The sequence below is a fragment of the Notamacropus eugenii genome, chromosome 5 (assembly GCF_028372415.1).
Source record: "Notamacropus eugenii isolate mMacEug1 chromosome 5, mMacEug1.pri_v2, whole genome shotgun sequence".
In the NCBI taxonomy this organism is placed as follows: Eukaryota; Metazoa; Chordata; class Mammalia; order Diprotodontia; family Macropodidae; genus Notamacropus; species Notamacropus eugenii.
Window position 1 is genome coordinate 417,814,699 of NC_092876.1, and position 19,761 is coordinate 417,834,459.

A 19,761-nucleotide genomic window follows, 5' to 3' on the forward strand; every position below is an offset into this window, starting at 1 on the left:
CTCTTATGTCATCGTCTGTAAATAAAAGGAATGGAGACACATTTGCTCTCCAAACCAACACACATGACCATGAGGTCTAATACCTAATACCACCTCTTCAGATTGTTTTTTTCCTTCTTTCCTTTCTTCCTTTTTTTCTTTCCAGTAAAGCAGAAAGGATGAAAATTTAACCTGAGTTACAAGAACTAAAAGATGATAAAGGTCACAGAGGGCAGCAACCAGGACTAGCTAGGAGACTTCCCCTCCCTCCACACCCAACGTGCAAGGTTTCACACACACACACACACACACACACACACACACACACACACACACACACTCACTCACTGGATTTAAAAAATCCATTCATCCAAGGTGGCAGAGTGGTGGGCAGGGGTGGCATGGGGAGAAAGACAAGGTGTCTAGCACAAGGCTGGCAGAGACCAGAAAAAATACCAGAAACATCTGTGATCACAGAGACACAATGCCATTAAAAACTACATCTGGTATCAAAAACGTTCTGGCCTATACTCATGAGACAGTAAAACTCTGGATCCCATAGAGGACGTGAGAATGTACTGAGAGCCCTTGGCAGGGCCTCCTGCTTTCCCTGGGTTTGGGGAAACTGAAGAAGCAATCACTGGCACCTCCCTTCAGATCCCTCCATCCCTTCCTCCCTTCAGGGGCAGCTCAGTGGGCTGCAGCAGCCTTCAGTTTGGTAGAAGATAGGTGAGGTGAGGGGAGCTTTTTGGCAAGGTGAGTTGCTCAGGGCAGACTGCAGGTAGACTGTCTTTTGAAAGAGTCTGTTGCTTAGAAAGCCCACCAAGAAGCAGTGTAATGGGAAGAGGGAGCTTTATTTCATTGATGCTGGTGATGAACCGAGGGAGGATGACAGAGAAGAGGCAGCCTCTGCTGATGTAAGGAGATTGCTTTGCTCTGAGGATGGCCAAGAGTAGAGCAGAACCGAAGTAGTAAGGTCACCTACTTTAAATGTTGAATAATCACTGATGCATTTCAGTTCCTTTGTTGAACCAATGATGCTCAGAACAATGTAATGAATAGAGAAGAGGCGTATGTGGGAGACTGACCAGCTGGTTAATGAGATGGATTGGGAACAGACTGACAGATACACCCTGGATCGGAAACGGGCTTGTAGCAAGAGGTTAAACAGCATGTTTGCAACAATCTTGCTGACATTTGGGAATGGTGAAGCTTCCTCCCAGATGCCAGGTCAGCAGCTTTAGTGAGCACAAACAAGGGGAGCACCCAAAGAGCATTAAAGATAGAGGTGAGGATAAACTTGAGCCAGAACCAGACATCTCCGTGCAGAGAGGGATCTCCAATAATTTGAGCAGTTACTGACTAAAACACAGAGATAAATACTTGGTAAAACAAGAGGAGTCTCAGCTAAAATGTTTCTCCATTCCAAGTACAGCAGTGGAAAATTCTGCTCACTGTCTTTGGTTCACTCTCCTGCTTTTTTCTCCTAGCTTTGTCCTCTACTCTGTGCTGGAATGCTAGTTGTCCTTCTTCAGCTTTTTTCTCTCCTCTTCTTTTGGATCCAGATGTCTAGTTAGGAGATGGTGCAGATGCCCCATATGGAGTCCTTGATTCCCATGACAAGATCATGGAGAAAAGTTTTTGCACTGTCAACCTTCTCTATTTCTGAGTTGCTTTTGCCTCTCAAACTATCAACTATAGGGAGAAGGGAAGAAAAGAACCCCCAAATCTCTCACTTTATAAAGCTTGGGAACACAGAGTCTGCCCATGGTCCCATTTGGCTCTCCTGACACCAGCTGCTGGCACTGCTTCCCAGATTAGAGCACACCTCCTGCACTGGGCATGCGTGGGCTACATGAGCAGGTTCCCATTCTCTTATCTGGGGAAAATTATTCACTTCTTGGGGTTTTTGGTGGAAGCAGCATCTCCTAAGGTTTCCACTATGTAGTCTAGACATATTTTCCCCTGAAACAGATTATTAAGCCACTTTTATTATTTATTTTTTGCTTTATGGACCCCTTTGGCAGTTTGGTGAAGGTATCTTTTCCAAATAATGTTTTTAAATGAATAAAGTAAAATGCATAGGAAATTACATTATAATAGTAAATTACAAAGGAAACTCTACAGTTAACAAAACATTAAAAAAAGTTCATGAATCTAGGCTAAAAACCCCTACCCTAAAAGCTAATGAAACTGTCCTTGAGACTTAATTCAGAGGACTACATCTTGAACTATAGGCATAGCTTCTTTTTTTAAAAATTATTTTATTCAAATGATCCATCTTTTTTCTCTTCTGCCTCTTTCGCCTTCCCTCTGAAAAAGCAAGAAAATTCCCTGTACATTCAAGCAAAACAAATTTCTTCACTGGCCATGTTCAATGAAATGTTTTTTAGCCTGTGCTCTTGAGTTCATCGCCTCTCTGTCAGGAAGTGGGTAGCCTGTTTCATCATGAATCCTCTGGATTGGTCTTTATATTGATCAGAGTTCCTAAGACATTCAAAGTTGATTATAAGGTTGTTTTTATATAAATTGTTTTTCTGCTTCTGCTTACTTGACTCTGCATTAGATTATGCACAAGTCTTTCTGGGTTTCTCTGAAATCATTCCCTTTATCGTTTCTCATAGCACAATATTATTCCATCATATTGGTATACCATAACTTGTTCAGCTGTTCCCCAACTGGTGGGAACTACCTCACTTTCCACGTCTTTACCATGCAAAAAAGAGCCGCTATAAATATTTTTTGCTTCTTTACTAATCTACCCTTCCTCTTATCCCTCTTCTCCCTTTTCTAATTTCCTCCTTGTTTCCCTGTTGGATGAATTTTATATTTCTGTGTTCTGCAGCTTCTGTATTTTTTTTATCCAACTCTGTGATATATGTTTTTGCCTCCTTTGACAAGTGTAGGTGATAGAAAGGTTCAAGCGTCACCTGTTTTCCCCCTCGCCCTTGTTTGTATAGACTTCTACTTAGTTACTCCAATCATATGAGGTGATTTTTCCCATACTTCTTCTCTTCTCTATCCTTCTACCACCACAATGTATTCTTTTTCTCTCCACTTTACATTTTTCTTTTAAGATCATGAATATATAACAGAACCACTCCCAAGCCTCTGCCTAATTAGATTCTTTTTGTGACCCCTGATGATAGGAAAGATTTCACATCTCCTTGTATTAGAATGTAAGCAGTTTATCTTTAGTTAGTCCCTTCTCACCATTCATGTTTACCTTTTTATATTTCTCATATCTCCTTTGTTTGCACTGTTGTGTCTCTATTATAGCTGTGACCTTTCCATCAAGTATGTTTAGAACTTCTCTATTTCATTAAAGATCTGTTTTCTTTTCATCACATAGAATTATCCTCAGTTTTGCTGGTTAAGTTATTCTTGATAGTAAGCCTTTTGGAATGTCACATTCTAAGTTCTCTGTTCCTTCATAGTAGAATCTGCTGAATATTATATGATCCTGAATGATTGCTTGGTACTATAATTCTTTTTTGACTGTTTGCAGTAGTTTTTCTTTGACCTGGAAAGTCTGGATTTTGACTATAATGTTCTTGTGCGTTTTCATTTTGAGATTTCTTTCTGGAAGTAACCGGTGCATGCTTTTTATTTCTTTTTTGCCTCTGGTTTTCAAAGATCTAGGTAGTTTTCTTTTAAATAGTGTGTCAAATTCATTATATGTCTTTAAAAACCCAATAGCAAGATAGAAATTTCATTTTCATATAGAGTCCTATTTTTATATTTTACTTTGTATGTGTAAGTGCTCTTTTTTTTGAGGGGAGGAAGTGTTAAGTTCAGAATGAAAGAAAAAACTCCCAAAGCATTCTCAGTGACTTTCAGTCACATGTACTAGTTCTTTCAGTATATTAGGATAGATATTGTTCATCTGGGCCTAGCAAGGCACACTGTTATTTATTTAGCTTTCTTCTTCATATAAGCCATTTTTATTCTGTCTTTTGAAATATAAAGATTATTCTTCTTGGAAGTGAAAGCAGAAACAAACCTAGATTTCAGTAGTTCTGCCTTCTCGTCATAATCCTTTAACATAATTGAAACCAATCCAAGAAGTGATACAAGTCATACTTTGATCTTTCTCTTTTTCTCCCTACATCTGTTCCCCCATCCCCACCTCAAGCACTTCTTTCCAAAGTCAGTTCATTACGTCTTTTGGCTCTATTCTTACTGGATAATACCAGTTTTACATTATGTTTTTGTCACTTCATCTTTAATTGTATCCACATTCCTTTTCTTCGTAAAAGAAATGACCCCTACAGTATATTTTGTTATGACAGATACATTCCAACAAATGCACAGATAATCTTTTTATAAATTACCTTTATTGTTTCCTTAAAGTAGGAATGTATAATTAAATTACAGTAGTATGACTCTAATATTTACCATTGTCTTTAACTAGAGTTTCATTGACTCTCAATATTGACTTTATTTTACTGTTATACTCATTGGATATATTTTTCATTTGGCTCTGCTTTTTCACTGGAATATATTTTCTTTAAATTTCTTTTAAAAATTTTATTGATTCTCTCTTTCGATTAATTTTTTGAGGTTACATTTTCAGTTCCCAGCTGTTTCCCTCCCTTCTTCCCCACCCTGCCTTGCCGTCCTATTTCTAATCTGCCCATCCTTCTAAGAGTCCTTCCCTTATCTTGTCCTCTCACCTTCTTATTTCTTAACTATACATCCTTCTATAAGTCTCTCCCTTACAGTATCTATCCCTTTGCCCTCCCATTTCTCTTTAAGTTATGAAGACTTTTACTCTTCTAGATGTATATGTGATTCCCTCTTTAACCTTTGAGAATATAGTTCTAGTACTACCAGCCCTCCCCCCCCTCCTGCCCTCCACTGTAACAGTCCTTTTATTCATGCTCCTTTGTATGAGATAATTGCTCCATTTTACCTCTCCTTATCTAATTGTCTTTTTTTTGGTATCATCATATCATAATCACTCCATCCCAAACCTTCTATCTATGTGTGCTCTTTCAGATTATGCTAGTAATGATAACATTCTTAAGAGTTACAGATAATGTTTTCCCATATAAGAAGTAAACAGTTTGACTTTAGTAAATGACTTTCTCATATTTCTCCTGAACTGGAGTTTGGATCTTAGTTCGGGTTTTTTCCTCAGGAATACCTGAAAGTCCTTTAATTCTTTAAGTATCCATTTTTTCCCTTGTAGGAGTATACTCAGCTTTGCTAGGTAAGTTATTCTTGGATACAAACCCAGTTCCTTTGCTGGATATCATGTTCCATGCCCTTTGATCTTTTAATATAAAAACTGCTAAATCTTGTGTTATTCTGATTGTATCTCCACAGTATTTAAATTGTTTCTTTGTTGTTGCTTGTAGTATTTTTAGCTTAACCTAGTAGCTTCAAAACTTAGTTAAAAAGATCCTGTGAGTTTTCATCTTGGGATCTCTTTCAGGTAGTGATTGGTGAATTTTTTTTCCATTTCTGTTTTACCTAATCATTTTAAAACTTGATGGTAATTTTCCTTAATAATTTCTTTTTTTGATCGTAACTTTGAAGTTGTCTTGATTTGTTTTCCAGTTCACTTGTTTTTATAATGAGATTATTCACATCCTTTTCTATTTTTTCATTCTTTTGATTTTGTTTTATTATTTCTTGGTGTCTTAGGAAGTCCCATCATTATCAAACATGACCCATTAGCTTCTCCTTGCCTAATTTTAATTTTTAAGGGGTTACTTTCTTCCAACGGTTTTTGAATCTTTCCATTTGGGTGACTTTCTTTTTCATAGTTTTCTTGATTTTCATGCATTACTCTTGTCTTGGGGTGGACAGGTGCTTCACTCTGATTTTTAGTTATTTCTGCAGTTCTAAAATTCACATTGAGATATCATTTTAAATTATTTGTGAGGGAAGTGGGTAGATTCAGTATATTTCCTGCCTTATTATGCCGTCTTTCCAGTATTCATAATTCTCTTTCTTTATCTTACTGTCATTTCCTAATTTCCTGACCATCCAATAGAAATCTTTCTTGTAATGAAGAGGTACAGTTAAACAAAATAAATCATCACACAGGCCATGTTTGATAATTCGTGCCTTATTCTGTACTTATTTTCTACCACTTTCCTGACTTGAGACAAGAGGCATGTTTCACCTCCCGTTAGAATATAAGTTCCTTGAGTGTGGATTGTTTCATTCTTTGTCTTTGTATCCTCAGTACCCAGCATGATGCCTGACATGTAACAGGTGTTTATTAAATGCTTGTTAACTGACTTACCATCAGTCCTCTGAAGTTTGTGTTATACTGTATTAGTCAGAATTCTGAAGTCTTTAAATTCTGCTTTCCTTTATATCCCTGAGGTTACAGAATACATTTTTTTCTCATTGTTTTGCTTACTTTATTCTGCATTAGTTTATACAAATTTAGCCAAATGTCTCTGAATTCTTCATATTCGTTATTTTTATGGTCATTCGTATTCATAAATTTTATGGTCATATTTAGCCCTTTGTTACTTCAGAAAGTGCTAGTATAAATATTTGTGTGTATATACTTATATTTAACCATTATATTTGACCTCTTTAGAGTATATTGCCTATCTTTCCAAAAAGGGTTTGGACAGACTTGTCATTTGGGGGGGCATGACCCCTCCAATAAGTCATATTTTTTATTTCTCTCTTGCTAGTTGACTCCATCCAAGAGTAGAACTTCAGGGAAAATCCCCCAAATAATGCCCAAGTCTAGGGTCAAAATATTTGTAACTTCTAGGAAAGATATTCTGAACAAAATAGGTGTTAGGTACAGGACAGTAGCTTAGACTGTGGAGCATTCTTAGAGAAGAAAAGATTCATCACAATACATCAACAAATGTAGCAACATACAACAATAATCCCTTGCACTTACTATGCTCTCCTAGTAGGTAAAACAGTTTTTGTGGTGCTGCTGAACAGATAGAATATATTTTTCATTGACTTCAGACTTGTGTTTTTTGAGCAGGTCACAAAATCTGGCTCTTCTGGCCGGAGGGAGAGCCAGGCATGGTTCTTTATTGTTTCAGATTTTGGAATGATTCTATCAGTGGTCATTTGCCCTTCTGAGAAGCAGTGATGATAGCAGAATTACCTCCACCTGAACAGCTAACAGCCAACTTAGAAACTCTTAACCTCTTGGACTCATGAGTTTATTAGCAACAGGCCTGGAAATACACATGTCTAGATGAGCCTGATTCCTGTCATTTTTTTTCCTTCACGTTTCCTTTTCTGAGGACAAATCAACAACTAGTGATCCGAGAAATAGGCATTTTCAGCCCTGTTGCTAAACTTATGAAGAGATGAGCACGGATAGAATCATTCTGAAATATAGAGAAATTTCCAAGAGGGGAATTTCTTCATGACTCCTTCACTCATCATCTCTAACACTGCATTCCCGTCAGAGGGCAGCTAGGTGGTGCAGTGGATATAGCACCAGTGCAGGAGTCAGGAGGACCTGAGTTCAAATCTCACCTCAGACACTTGACACTCACTTAGCTGTGTGACCCTGGGCAAGTCACTTAACCCCAATTGCCTCATCCTGGGTCATCTCCAGTCATCCTGATGAATATCTGGTCACTGGATTCAGATGGCTCTGGAGGAGAAGTGAGGCTGATGACCTGCACAGCCCTCCCTCACTCAAAACAAAGTCAAGTGCAAGTCATGTCATCATGTCTCTGATGGTGTGATCTTCAGCAATGAAGGATGGACACACCTAACACTGCATTCCAGTCATGGGTACATAGTAGTCAGTCAAGTGTTGCATATCCTTCAGGGATGAGCCAGAGTGCACATACACCTCCATGCTTCTTTTTGACAAAGGTCAATTAGCATTTTTCTTTGAGGCTTTGTTTGTAACTGTTTTCATTGTTTTCTTCTGAGTGTGTGTCCTGGTCTAAACTGTTTTTTGGTTTTGTTTTGTTTTTTTGGATTCTTTTTGGTCTTTTTGATCAGGTTCTTTTTTTTGTTCTTTGCTCATTTTTTCCCAGCTGATTTCTTGACTGAACTTTATGTTAAAGTTGGTTTGCTCAGCTGGGGGTAGGAAGACACTGTTCCAAGCTTCAGGCTTTTTTGCATCATTGCTTTCACAGCTAGTTCTGGGACTGCTTCCAGGTGGTATTATCCTGGGAGAGATGTGGTCACTGCTCTCCTAGTCTGCACTCTGGTCTTTACACAGGTAGGGCCCTTATTCCCCTGCAGAAGCAAGTGCTCGTGCTCCTCTCAGCCCTTGAACTGTGACCAGGTCCCTTGCTCCCTTGCAAACACAAGCCTTCCTGTCTGCCCCAGAATTGTGATCTGGAACTGCAGTTGCCAAACAGCTTCTGGTCTTCTGCCCAGTTCCAGTCCAGGGTTCCTTATGTTGCTTTTTGCCTGACCAGCTGTCCAGTTCTCTTACTGTCTCTGGGCTGAGAGCTCTGAAGCTGCTCCTGCTGCTGTCGTTGCCTTCAGTGCTCACCATTGGTGTTGCTGCTGTGTGTGCCAGGCTAGCCCCAGTGCTGGTATCACAGGCCTCTCCTTTGGACCTCCTAAGTTGCCTTGGTCTGAAATGTTTTGTTGGCTATGCTGTGCCAGAATATGATCTGATACATTATTTTCAAGTTGTTTGGGGAGGAATGTTGGGAGAGTCCTGCTGCATCTTTTGTCACCACTTAATGATTTCTTGAAATATGATGTCTAGGCCGTTATTTTTAGTTGTGGGTTTCAGAAAGTCCAGTGATATTTAAATACCTGAACTCAATCTGTTTTTCAGGTCAATGGTTTTTGCAGAAATACTTTATATTTTCTTTTATATTTTTTCAGTCTTTTAACTTGGTTTTTAACATTTCTTTTGGTGTCATGGGGTCATTAACTTCTTAGAGCTATTCTAATTTTCAGGGAATTTGTTGCTTGAGCAAAATTTTGTACCTCTTCTGACAAGGTGTTAATTCCCTTCCCCAGTCTCTTTCCTCCCATATCTCTCAGTTATTTCCCTATGTTTTGGACTTGTGTTGAAGCTGGATTACTATCATTGTGTAGCTTTGTTTGTCGATATCTTGGAATCTTTTTCCCCCATAGGTTGAGTGTCTCTATCCTCATTAATAGCTCTTTATGGCAGGAATTTTTTTTTGTTCATTCTTCCAGCCTACGTCCTGACTGTGAACTTTAGGTTAGGCCTAAGCTCTTTGTACTCCTGTGGAGAACATCTAGCCTGAGCTTTGTCAATGTGAGTCCTTTTCAGGGTATTGAGTGTTATCCTATCTCAGAATCTCAATGTCATCTCAGACTGGTGACCTGCAAGCTTTCAGTGCTCCTGCAGTGGTGTGATTCGAAGCAAAGTCTGATCATTGCTGTCCTTCCCCTTGCTCTGCAAATTTGCGTTTGGATCTGCACAACGCTCTTGTTGGCACGACCCTGGTTGGCAATTCATGTAAAATGCTGCCAGACTGGAAAACTCTGCAGGTTCAGAGTGATAGAATTGTCCTGGGATTCCTGCCATAGTTACTCCATTGCCAACTTCAGACTGGGCCAGAAGCTGGAACTGAGACACTGTTCTGCTTCTGAGGTCAGAGCCATATAGCTGTTTTTCTTTCTTTCTTTCAAAATACTTTATTTTTTTTTCTAATTACATGTAAATATTTTTTAACATTTGTTTTTAAAAATTTTGATTTCTAAATTCTCTTCTTACCTCTCTCCTTCCCCTCCCCCACATTGAGAAGGCAAGTATTTTGATATAGGTTATACATATTCAATCATGCAAAACATATTTCCATATTAGTTGTGTTGTGAAAGAAAATACACACACACACACACACACACACACACACACACACACACACACACACACACACACACACCCCTAAGAAAAAAAGTGAAAAAAGTATGCGTTGCTCTGCATTCAGAATCCATCAGTCCTTTCTTTGGAGTTAGATACAGCTAATATTTTTCCTCTAAACTTGTTGCATCAATCACTCAACACTTATTAAGAATATATGCTTAATATGCCAGGCACTAGGCTAAGTTCTGGGGATACAAAAGGAGGCAAATGACAGTTCCTCTGCTTAAGGAGCTTACAATTCAATGAGAAAGACAACATGCAAGCAGATCTGTACAAAGCAAGCTGTAGAAAGGATGAATGGGAAATAAAAACTGGAAGTAAGAGGGGTTAGGGAAAGCTTTCTGTAGAAGGTGGGATTTTAGTTGGGACTTAAAACCAGGGAGGTCAGTAGTTGGAATGGAGGAGAGAGAACATTGCATGCATGGGGAAAATGTCAAAGAAAATGCCCAGAGCTAAGAGAGAGAGAATGTCAGGGAGTAAGGTACAAGAAGACTGCAAAGGTAGGAAGGGGCTGGGTTATGAAGGACTTTGAATGCCAAACAAAGCATTTTGTATTTGCTGCTGGAAGCCATTGGAGTTTATTGAGTAGGTGATTGACATGTTCACACTTGCATTTTAGGAAGATCACTTTAGTGGCAGAATGGAGAATACTTTGAAAGTGGGGAAAGACTCGAGGCAGGCAGACTCACTGGCAAGCTATTGCAGCAACCAAGATGTGGTGTAATGAGGGCCTACGCTAGAGCCACATCAGTGTGTTATATTTAAGAGATATTGCAAAGGTAGAATTGACACACCTTGGCAACAGCCTGCAGATGGTGGGGGCAGTGGGGTGAGAGATGGGAATCTAGGATGAAGGTAGCATTAGCGGCAGCCAGGTTGTTCAGTGGATAGAGTGCAAGGCCTGGAGTCAGAACGCCCTGATTTCAAATCCAGCCTCAGACACTTATGCTGGCAGAAAATTGAGAGGTCTTAACAACCCCAGCAATAGAAGCAATAGAGCAGTAGAAAAGAGAAGTACTTGATCTGAATAAGAAGATAAAAATCAAGTATGTGATTTGAAGAGTTATGAACTTAGTGAAATAGGTTAGATGTTGAATCTGGGGAGGAAAAAATTTGGCAAGATTTTGGATAAAGTGAGGAATGCTTGAAGAACAATTTCCAGGTCCAGGTACTGTTTCAGATTCTATTACTTTTTATTAGAGAAGCAGGATCAAGATCAAATTGGCCAGATTGGCTTAGGAGGATAACCTGAAGACTAGGCTAGATAAGTAAGAAAATGTAAATGAAAGTGATCAGAGGGTTAAGTACACTGATTCAGTAGATTAATGGGTGGGGTAAATTGGCCAAAACAACCAGAGATGTGTGCTGTGCTGAAGGGGAGGCGGATGTGACGGTGCAGTTGAGACAAAGGAAAAAAACTGAGTAGAACTTTCAGTGTCTTAAGAATTGATCATTGACTGTAAACTTTTAATGGCATTTAAGGTTGAGATGTAAAATCCCACAACCTGAAACTCTGTCTTCAGGCATCTGGGCTAAAAGGATGATTCATTATGGAGAGTAGGGAAAATTGCCGTGATGTGCCTGTTGTGTATAGCGCTTGAATTTCTTCTCCAACTGCTTGTTCTCTGTGTAGGCTAATTCTCTCCTGGCGGAGAGGGTAGAGGGGCCCAGAGAACAGATCACCTCACTTTAGGTTGTTAGTGACAATGAAAGGTCCCATGAAGAGAAGCAAGGATTCAGTCTAAGGAAAAGATAAGCAGAGACGTAGGGGAGACTTTGACTATTGTATATGGTGTCCAATGAAAGAGTGTTACAGAGAGGAGAAAGAAGAGGGAAAAAAGGCATCTGCATCTGTATCATTAGAACTTAAAAACAGAATTATGGCCATTTAAAAAATGTATATAGCACTTTATTTTCTCTAGCTACATGTAAAGACAGTTTTCAACATTGACTTTGTGAGGAATGATTCAAAGTTTTGTTTCCATAGAAATTATGTGATATGTGATTTATGAAATCTAGGGGATCCATACTTCTGCCTTGCAGCAAGTGCAAGGCAAGGAAAATAAATTGATTTTAGAAGACACTATTAACATAGATTAGTACTAGATTATATTCTAGCAGAAGAGGGAAATTGAGAGTTATAATGGAGACATTTCCATAAATTTGGAGTAACAATCAGCAGAATGGGAGACATAACAAAGGAGTCTCTTATAGAAGGTAACAGGCAAAGCAAGGATCCAACTGGGTTTTATCTTGTCTTGAGTTCAGAAGTCAGCCAAGTAGAATAAAGGTTAAGTCTTGCTTAGAATGCTCATGTGTAATAAGCTTATGAATGTTAACTTCTCCTCTGGGAGGGCTGAAGGTTCATTTTAATGGTCTTACAAAGCATGTAGCGAAAGGGGGAACATATCAAGGGGAACTGTGTAGTAGGCATATTGGAAAGTTGTATACCTTGTATTACCCAGCCAGTGGTGGGGACAGGGGAGGGACTTTATGGTTGGATGTAGATTTTTAGGCTTGCTTTTGTTTCCATAGAGATATGCCTATCCAATGAGACACCTGCCACTGCAGTTGCAAGTAATAAACTTTTATCTTCACCCCTCCCAAGCCTGAATGAGTTATTTCTCACAACTTTTTATGAGATCTTGAGTTCCAAAATTTTTCCCTCTCTCCCTTTCCTCTCCTCTCCCCAAGATGACAAGCACTCTAATATAGGTTATACATGTGCACTCATGTTAAACATATTTCTACATTAGTCATATTGTGAAAGAAGAAAGAAAATAGAAGGAAAAATCATGAAAAAAACCCAAAGAAAGTGAAAGTAGTATGTTTTGATCTGCAATCAGACTCCATGAGTTCATTCCCTGAATGTGGATAGCTTTTTCCATATGGCAGTTTTTGAAGAGGAAAAAGTTGGATGCTCTGAGGAAGGAGAAACTTCTGAAGTAGAGCTAGCTGGTGAGAGATCATCCAATAAGTGGCAGAGAAAGAAGTGAAGAATAATAGTAAGTGGTGATTTCCTACTCAGGGTCACTGAGGCCCACTAGTTGTTGACCTGAGTGATAACTACATAGAGATCAGAATTGGGATAAGTTTGAAAGTCACATGTTGAATTTATTATAGTTCTAATGAAAAGTGAGCTGTGCCTGATAGAGACTGTGCATTTCTCTTACGTTCTTCTTTGCATATGAGGATATACGTCCACAAATGTGTGTGTATATGTGTGTATATGCACACACACATACATTATATGGGAATGTTCATTTTGAGTTCATAATTTAAAAAAACTCAGTAGATGTCTTTAGTTTATTTGGGGTGTGTATCCAAGAAAGAGAACTTACCAAGATTTATCAAAATGTTGATAACTATACATTTTTAATTTTTTATTTTATTTAACTTTTAACATTTATTTTCACAAAATTTTGGATTACAAATTTTCTCCCCTTTTATCCCCTCCCCCCCCAAACCCAAGCATTCTAATTGCCCCTGTGACCAATCTGCTCTCCCCTCTATCCTCCCTCCCTGCCCTTGTCTCCGTCTTCTCTTTTGTCCTGTAGGGCCAGATAGCTTTCTTGACCCCTTAACCTGTATTTCTTATTTCCCAGTGGTAAGAACATTACATTTGATCCTAACACTTTGAGTTCCAACATCTTTAGCTCCCTCCCTCTCCACCCCTTCCCCTTGGAAGACAGGCAATTCAATATAGGCCAAATCTGTGTAGTTTTGCAAATGATTTCCATACTAGTTATATTGTATAGGACTAACTATATTTCCCTTCATCCTATCCTGTCCCCCATTACTTCTATTCTCTTATGATCCTTTCCCTCCTCATGAGTGTCGACCTCGGATTGCATTCTCCTCCCCATGCCCTCCCCTCCATCCTCCCCCCCACCCTGCTTGTGCCCCTGTCCCCCACTCTCCTGTATTATGAGATAGGTTTTCCTATCAAAATGAGTGTGCATTTTATTCTTTCCTTTGGTGGAATGTGATGAGAGTAGACCTCATGTTTTTCTCTTTCCTCCCCTCTTTATCCCTCCACTAATAAGTCTTTTGCTTGCCTCTTTTATGAGAGATAATTTGCCCCATTCAACTTCTCCCTTTCTCCTCCCAATATTTCTCTCTCACTGCTTGATTTCATTTTTTTTTTTTGAGATATGATCCCATCCTCTTCAATTCACTCTGTGCACTCTGTCTCTATGTATGTGTGTGTGTGTGCATGTGTGTGTGTGTGTACTCCCACCCAGTGCCCAGATACTGAAATGTTTCAAGAGTTACAAATATTGTCTTTCCATGTAGGAATGTAAACAGTTCAACTTTAGTAAGTCCCTTATGACTTCTCTTTGCTGTTCACCTTTTCATGGTTCTCTTCATTCTTGTGTTTGAAAGTCAAATTTTCTTTTCAGCTCTGGTCTTTTCATCAAGAAAATTTGAAAATCCTCTATTTCATTGAAAGACCATTTTTTTCTCCTGAAGTATTATACTCAGTTTTGCTGGGTAGGTGATTCTTGGTTTTAGTCCTAGTTCCTTTGACTTCTGGAATATCCTATTCCATGCCCTTCGATCCCTTAATGTAGAGGGTGCTAGATCTTGTGTTATCCTGATTGTATTTCCACAATACTTGAATTGTTTCTTTCTAGCCTCTTGCAATATTTTCTCTTTCACCTGGGAATTGTGGAATTTGGCCACAATGCTCCTAGGAGTTTCTCTTTTTGGATCTCTTTCATGCGGTGTTCTGCGGATTCCTTGAATATTTATTTTGCCCTCTGGTTCTAGAATCTCAGGGCAGTTTTCCTTGATAATTTCATGGAAGATGATGTCTAGGCTCTTCTTTTGATCATGGTTTTCAGGTAGTCCCAGAATTTTTACATTGTCTCTCCTGATTCTATTTTCCAGGTCAGTTGCTTTTCCAATAAGATATTTCACATTATCTTCCATTTTTCGAATCTGCGCGGTATGTTCTGAGATATCTGTCTTTCTCGAAAAGTCCTTAGCGTCCATCCGTACCATTCCAGTTTTGAAAGATCTATTTTCTTCAGTGAGCTTTTGCATCTCCTTTTCCATTTGGCTAATTCTGCTTTTGAAAGCATTCTTCTCCTCATTGGCCTTTTGAACCTCTTTTGCCAATTGAGTTAGGCTAGTTTTCAAGGTGTTAATTTCTTCAACATTTTTTTGGTTCTCCTTTAGCAGGGAGCTGATCTGCTTTTCATGCTTCTCTTTCATCCCTCTCATTTCTCTTCCTAGTTTTTCCTCCACCTCTCTAACTTGATTTTCAAAATTCTTTTTGAGCTCTTCCATGGCCTGAGCCCATTGGGTGGGCTGGGACACAGAAGCCTTGATTTCTGTGTCTTTGCCTGATGGTAAGCATTGTTCTTCCTCGTCAGAAAGGAAGGGAGGAAGTGTCTTTTCTCCGATAAAGTACCCTTCAATAGTTTTATTTCTTTTCCCTTTTCTGGGCATTCTCCCCAGCCAGTGGCTTGACCTCTGAATATTCTCCTCACACCCACCTCGCCTCCTGGTCCTCCCAGCCAGCGTTTGGGGACTGAGATTCAAATGCTGCTTCCCACCTTAGGGCTTTTGGCAGGGGCAGGGCTGCTATTCAGTGTGAGAATTAAGTTCAGGTGGTCAGGTAGGGGCAGGGCCGCCTCTCAGGCTCTGTTCCCTCAGGGGGTTTATGCACAGACCTTCCACAATGGATCCAGGCTCCTGCCCGTTTGGGGAGCCCCTGTCTGCAGCCGCCTCTCAGCTTCTATCTCCCGGGGGGTGGGGTGGGGGGGCCGAGCCATGGGGGCACCCCACTCCCCTCTCGACCCGCCAAAGAGACTCTCTCACTGACCCTCGTCACCTGTGAGTGGGGGGGCTTGTGCGGCTGCTGGAGATCCCGTCTCTGAAGCCTGCTCGAATCTGTACCTCTCGGAGCCGTGGTCGCTGCAGGTCTGGGCTGGGAGCAGCGTCTGCAGCGTGACGGACCTTTTGCGAGAGGTTTGCAGGTCCCTCTGTGGGTGGAGGGACCCGCGTGGCCGCTGAAGGTCCCGTCCCGTAGCCCGCTCGGATCTTTTCCTCTCGGTGTCGCAGCCGCTGCAGGGCTGCACTCAGCTCCCAGTCCCAGCGCCCAGTCCGCAGCGCGAAGGACCCCCCGCGAGAGGTTTGCAGGTCTCTCTGTAACAGAAATCTCCCTCTGGGTTCCGAGCTATGTGTATGTGCGTCTTTCTACTCCGCCATCTTGGCTCCGCCCCCAAACTACACATTTTTAGTCATTCACATGGGCACAAATGACATTGCCAGAAGGAACTCAAAATGCATTGCTAATGATTGCTAATGAGCAATCATTGATTGCTTGAGCAACTTGAGCAAGAAGCCAATGACTATAGGGACACAGGTTGTATTTTCCTCATTGTTGTTCATTGAAGACAAGGGATATAGAAGAGAAACATTAATATGGGGAAGCGGATGCCTTGTTTTGGTGACTTGAAAATGGAATTTGGATTTCCAGATTATAGATTGCAACATAGGATTGACAGATTCTTGAGTAGAGGCAGTGTGTTCCTAACTGACTATACACGTGACATTTCCATGTATTTGCCAGGTGTTTTGCAAATCAAATTTTTAAAAAAATCTTTAAAACAAAAAGGGTGGGAGAAGGAGAAGACTGCTAGCCTATCCCCGAAGTTATATATTATAGAAAGTAGATACCAAGAATGAAAATTGGCAGCTGAGACACCCACGGATTGACAAAAAAAACGACGCAAAGAAGGAGCCAGTAGCGAAGCCCAAGATCTTACTCCTTACTGTCTACATATAAATACTAACAATTTGAGCAACAAGCCAGCAAACTAAAGTGAAGGGAGGGAGCAGATTTAACATCATAACTGTCATTTAGATTTAGTGGGATGAAACTTGTGATTATCACTCTCCATGGGTATATCTTATTTAGAAGAAACCTGATAGGTAAAAGAGAGGGTGGGATAGCCATGACTGGCAAAAGAGAGGATGAGTAGAATTATATATTTCCTCTCTTGGGGAAATCCAGGAACTAGAGGGAGGAAGTGTGATGGAGAGTATTGAGTGAAGGTCAAAAGGGAGAGAAACAGAAGTCATTTTGTCACTGGAGTAAACTCTAGACCACTTGAACAGTAAGAGGAAATAGATGAGGAGTTTGGGAAACAGGTAAGAAGTTTGGCACAAAGACATCATTTAGTAATGATGTGAGACTTCAGTTATCTGAGACATTTGTTGGATTTCTTTTTCTCTTACAAAAACAGAGGAGCTAATAAATTCCTTCATTTATCTTAAATGATAATTTCATCCTTCAAAAAGTGGAGAAACCAACAAGGGGAAATTGCCTACTATATCTGATGAATAGGAATTGGTTTCTGGAGGCAGAAATGATGGGAATCCAGTGCAGAAGTGACTTTCCTATTCTCAAGATCATGATAGAGGAGAAGACATCTATGCATAGTCTTAATTAACATGTACCCTAGATTTTCAAAAAAGAGATTTTTGGAGATTTCAAAGGAAAGATAAGGAAAAATGCTTTTGGGGGAGTCAATCCAAGAAGAATGGAAGAGGCTCAAGAGTGAAATTTTGAATACACAAAGGGAAATGATACCTTTGAAGAGAAAAACATAGAGACTAATGAGTGTGTACGGAGAACTCACCAGTCAACTTTAATTTTAAAAGAAATTTATAGAAGATGGAATCAGTGCCAGAGAAGAATATAAGAATGAAAAATGGTCCTCTAAAAATAGTGTCAGGAATGCAAAAGCTCAGAACGAGCTAATGAGAGAAATCAAGGGCCACAACAAGGTTTGCTTTTTAACTATATTGGCAGAAGGAGGAAGATCCAAGGACAGGTAGAATTTTTGCCTACGGAAGGGAATGTCATGATAATAACTGACAAGAAGTTTGGCAGAGCAGCTCATTTCTTATTTTTCTTCTGTTTTCTCTGCCAAGGAAAATGACTTGTTTTACTGGAAATGACAGAACAAAAAAAATGACTAATAGGAAGTTGATACTTCAAGATAAATAGGGAAGATTGTAAGTGAGCACCTTGCTGCTCCTGAATGTAAGTCACCTTACTGAGAGGAGTGATATTCTTGAGTCCTGAAAGCACTGGCGAATGTTACTGCTGAGCCACTGTGAGAGAAAACAGGAGAGGTACTACAGTACTGGAGAAGGGCAATAATCTTGATTTTCAAAAAAAGGGAGATAGCAGAGACTATAAACTAAAACCTAATGAGCTTGACTTTGATTCTTGGGAAAACTCTGAAAAGGATCATTAAAGAAATAGCTTGTGAACATGTAGAAAGGGAAATAGAAATAATAGACCATTAACCTCCTTTCATTAAGAACAGGGGATTCCAGTTTAATTTTACCTACCTTTTGTTAGATTATGTACTAGACTAGGAAATGAGGGAACTGTCCCTTGAGTTGAGCATTTCCCCCTCTCCACTGTGCTTCTGACTTTCCAGACTTCAATGCTATACTGTATCTTTATTTCTCTCACCCTGGAACATTCATCAGCTCTTGTGGTCTTCTCACTCTGAAATATTTCTCAGCAGTGTCAACTCCTTTCTCCCATTGATCAGTTCCTCCTGAGATCTCCATTTTGTGGAGGGGTCCAGCGAGCTAACCTTCATTCTCTTTCTGGCTGTGCTTCTGACTTTTTGGACTTTAGCACCATGCCCTTGAGCCAAGTACCTTTATCTCTCCTATTTCACCATTTTTTTTTTAGTTCATTTTGAGAAACTCCACGAGGGCAAGGATTGTATTTCTTTTAGCTTATATTTGTTTCCCCAGTGATTAGTACAGTGCCTGTGCTATTAAATGTTGGCTGTCTTATCTTGTTTTGAACAAAACTTTTGATGAATATCTTATTATTTTTTGTGAGAAAGATGGAAAAAAGAAAATAGATGATAAAACATATAGATGTATTCATAGTTAGTTGTTTAGTGTCTGTAGGTCTGTACATGACCCTGCATTGTCATCATTTTTATCAATGATTTGGAAAAAGGCTTACCTGGTATACCTATCAGATTTGCAGATGACACAAAACTGGAAGTAATAGTTACCACACTGAATGACAGGATCCAAAAGGATCTTGATAAGAGATAGAGCACTGGGCTAAGAAGAAGATATTCAGTAGAGATGAACATAGTCTTGCACTTGGGTAAAAAAATCAATTTCACAAGCATAGGATGAGAGAGTCATAGTTAGACCATCAGTTCTGAAAGAAAAGATCTTAGGGTTTTAGTGGATGACAAGTTCAATATGAGTGAGCACTATGATATGGCAGCCAAAAAACTAAGCTAATGAGATCTTGGGCTACATTAGGAGCGATATAGCTTCCAAGAACAGGGAGATGATAGTGCCATTGTACTTTGCCCATGTCAGTGTGTGTGTGTGTGTGTGTGTGTGTGTGTGTGCATCCTTCATTGCCAAAGAAGACCATGCCGTCAGAGAAATAATGACATGACTTGCACTTGACTTTGTTTTGAGTGAGGGAGGGCTGTGCAGGTCACTAGCCTCACTTCTCCTCCAGAGCCATCTGAATCCATTCATCAGAATGACTGAAGATGACCTAGGATGAGGCAATTGGGGTTAAATGACTTGCCCAGGGTCTCACATCTAGTGAATGTCAAGTGTCTGAGGTGACATTTGAACTCAGGTCCTCCTGACTCCTGTACTGGTGCTCTATCCGCTGCACCACCTAGCTGTCCCTCTTTGCTAATGTCAGAACCCATCTGGAGTATTGTATTCAGTTCTGGGCAACATGATTTAAGGACGGACATTGATAAACTTGAGAGTATCTGGAGTGGTCAGTCAGGTTGGTGAAAGGGCTTTTAGTTCATGGTATATGATGATCAGCTGAAAGAACTATATATGTTAAGCCTGGAAAAAATAACATTAGGGAGAACATAATAGTTTTCTTCAAATATTTTAAGGTTGTCACATGGAGGAGG

General features: G+C 39.9%; 1 protein-coding gene and 1 pseudogene across 1 annotated transcript in view; one reads left to right on the forward strand and one right to left on the reverse strand.

Moving 5' to 3' along the window:
* HLCS (holocarboxylase synthetase) overlaps window positions 1–19,761 on the forward strand; it is a 241,572-nt gene that overhangs the window by 13,620 nt on the left and 208,191 nt on the right. The gene's annotated exons all lie outside the window — the stretch shown is intronic.
* LOC140503986 (etoposide-induced protein 2.4 homolog pseudogene) lies at window positions 964–18,406 on the reverse strand (annotated as a pseudogene).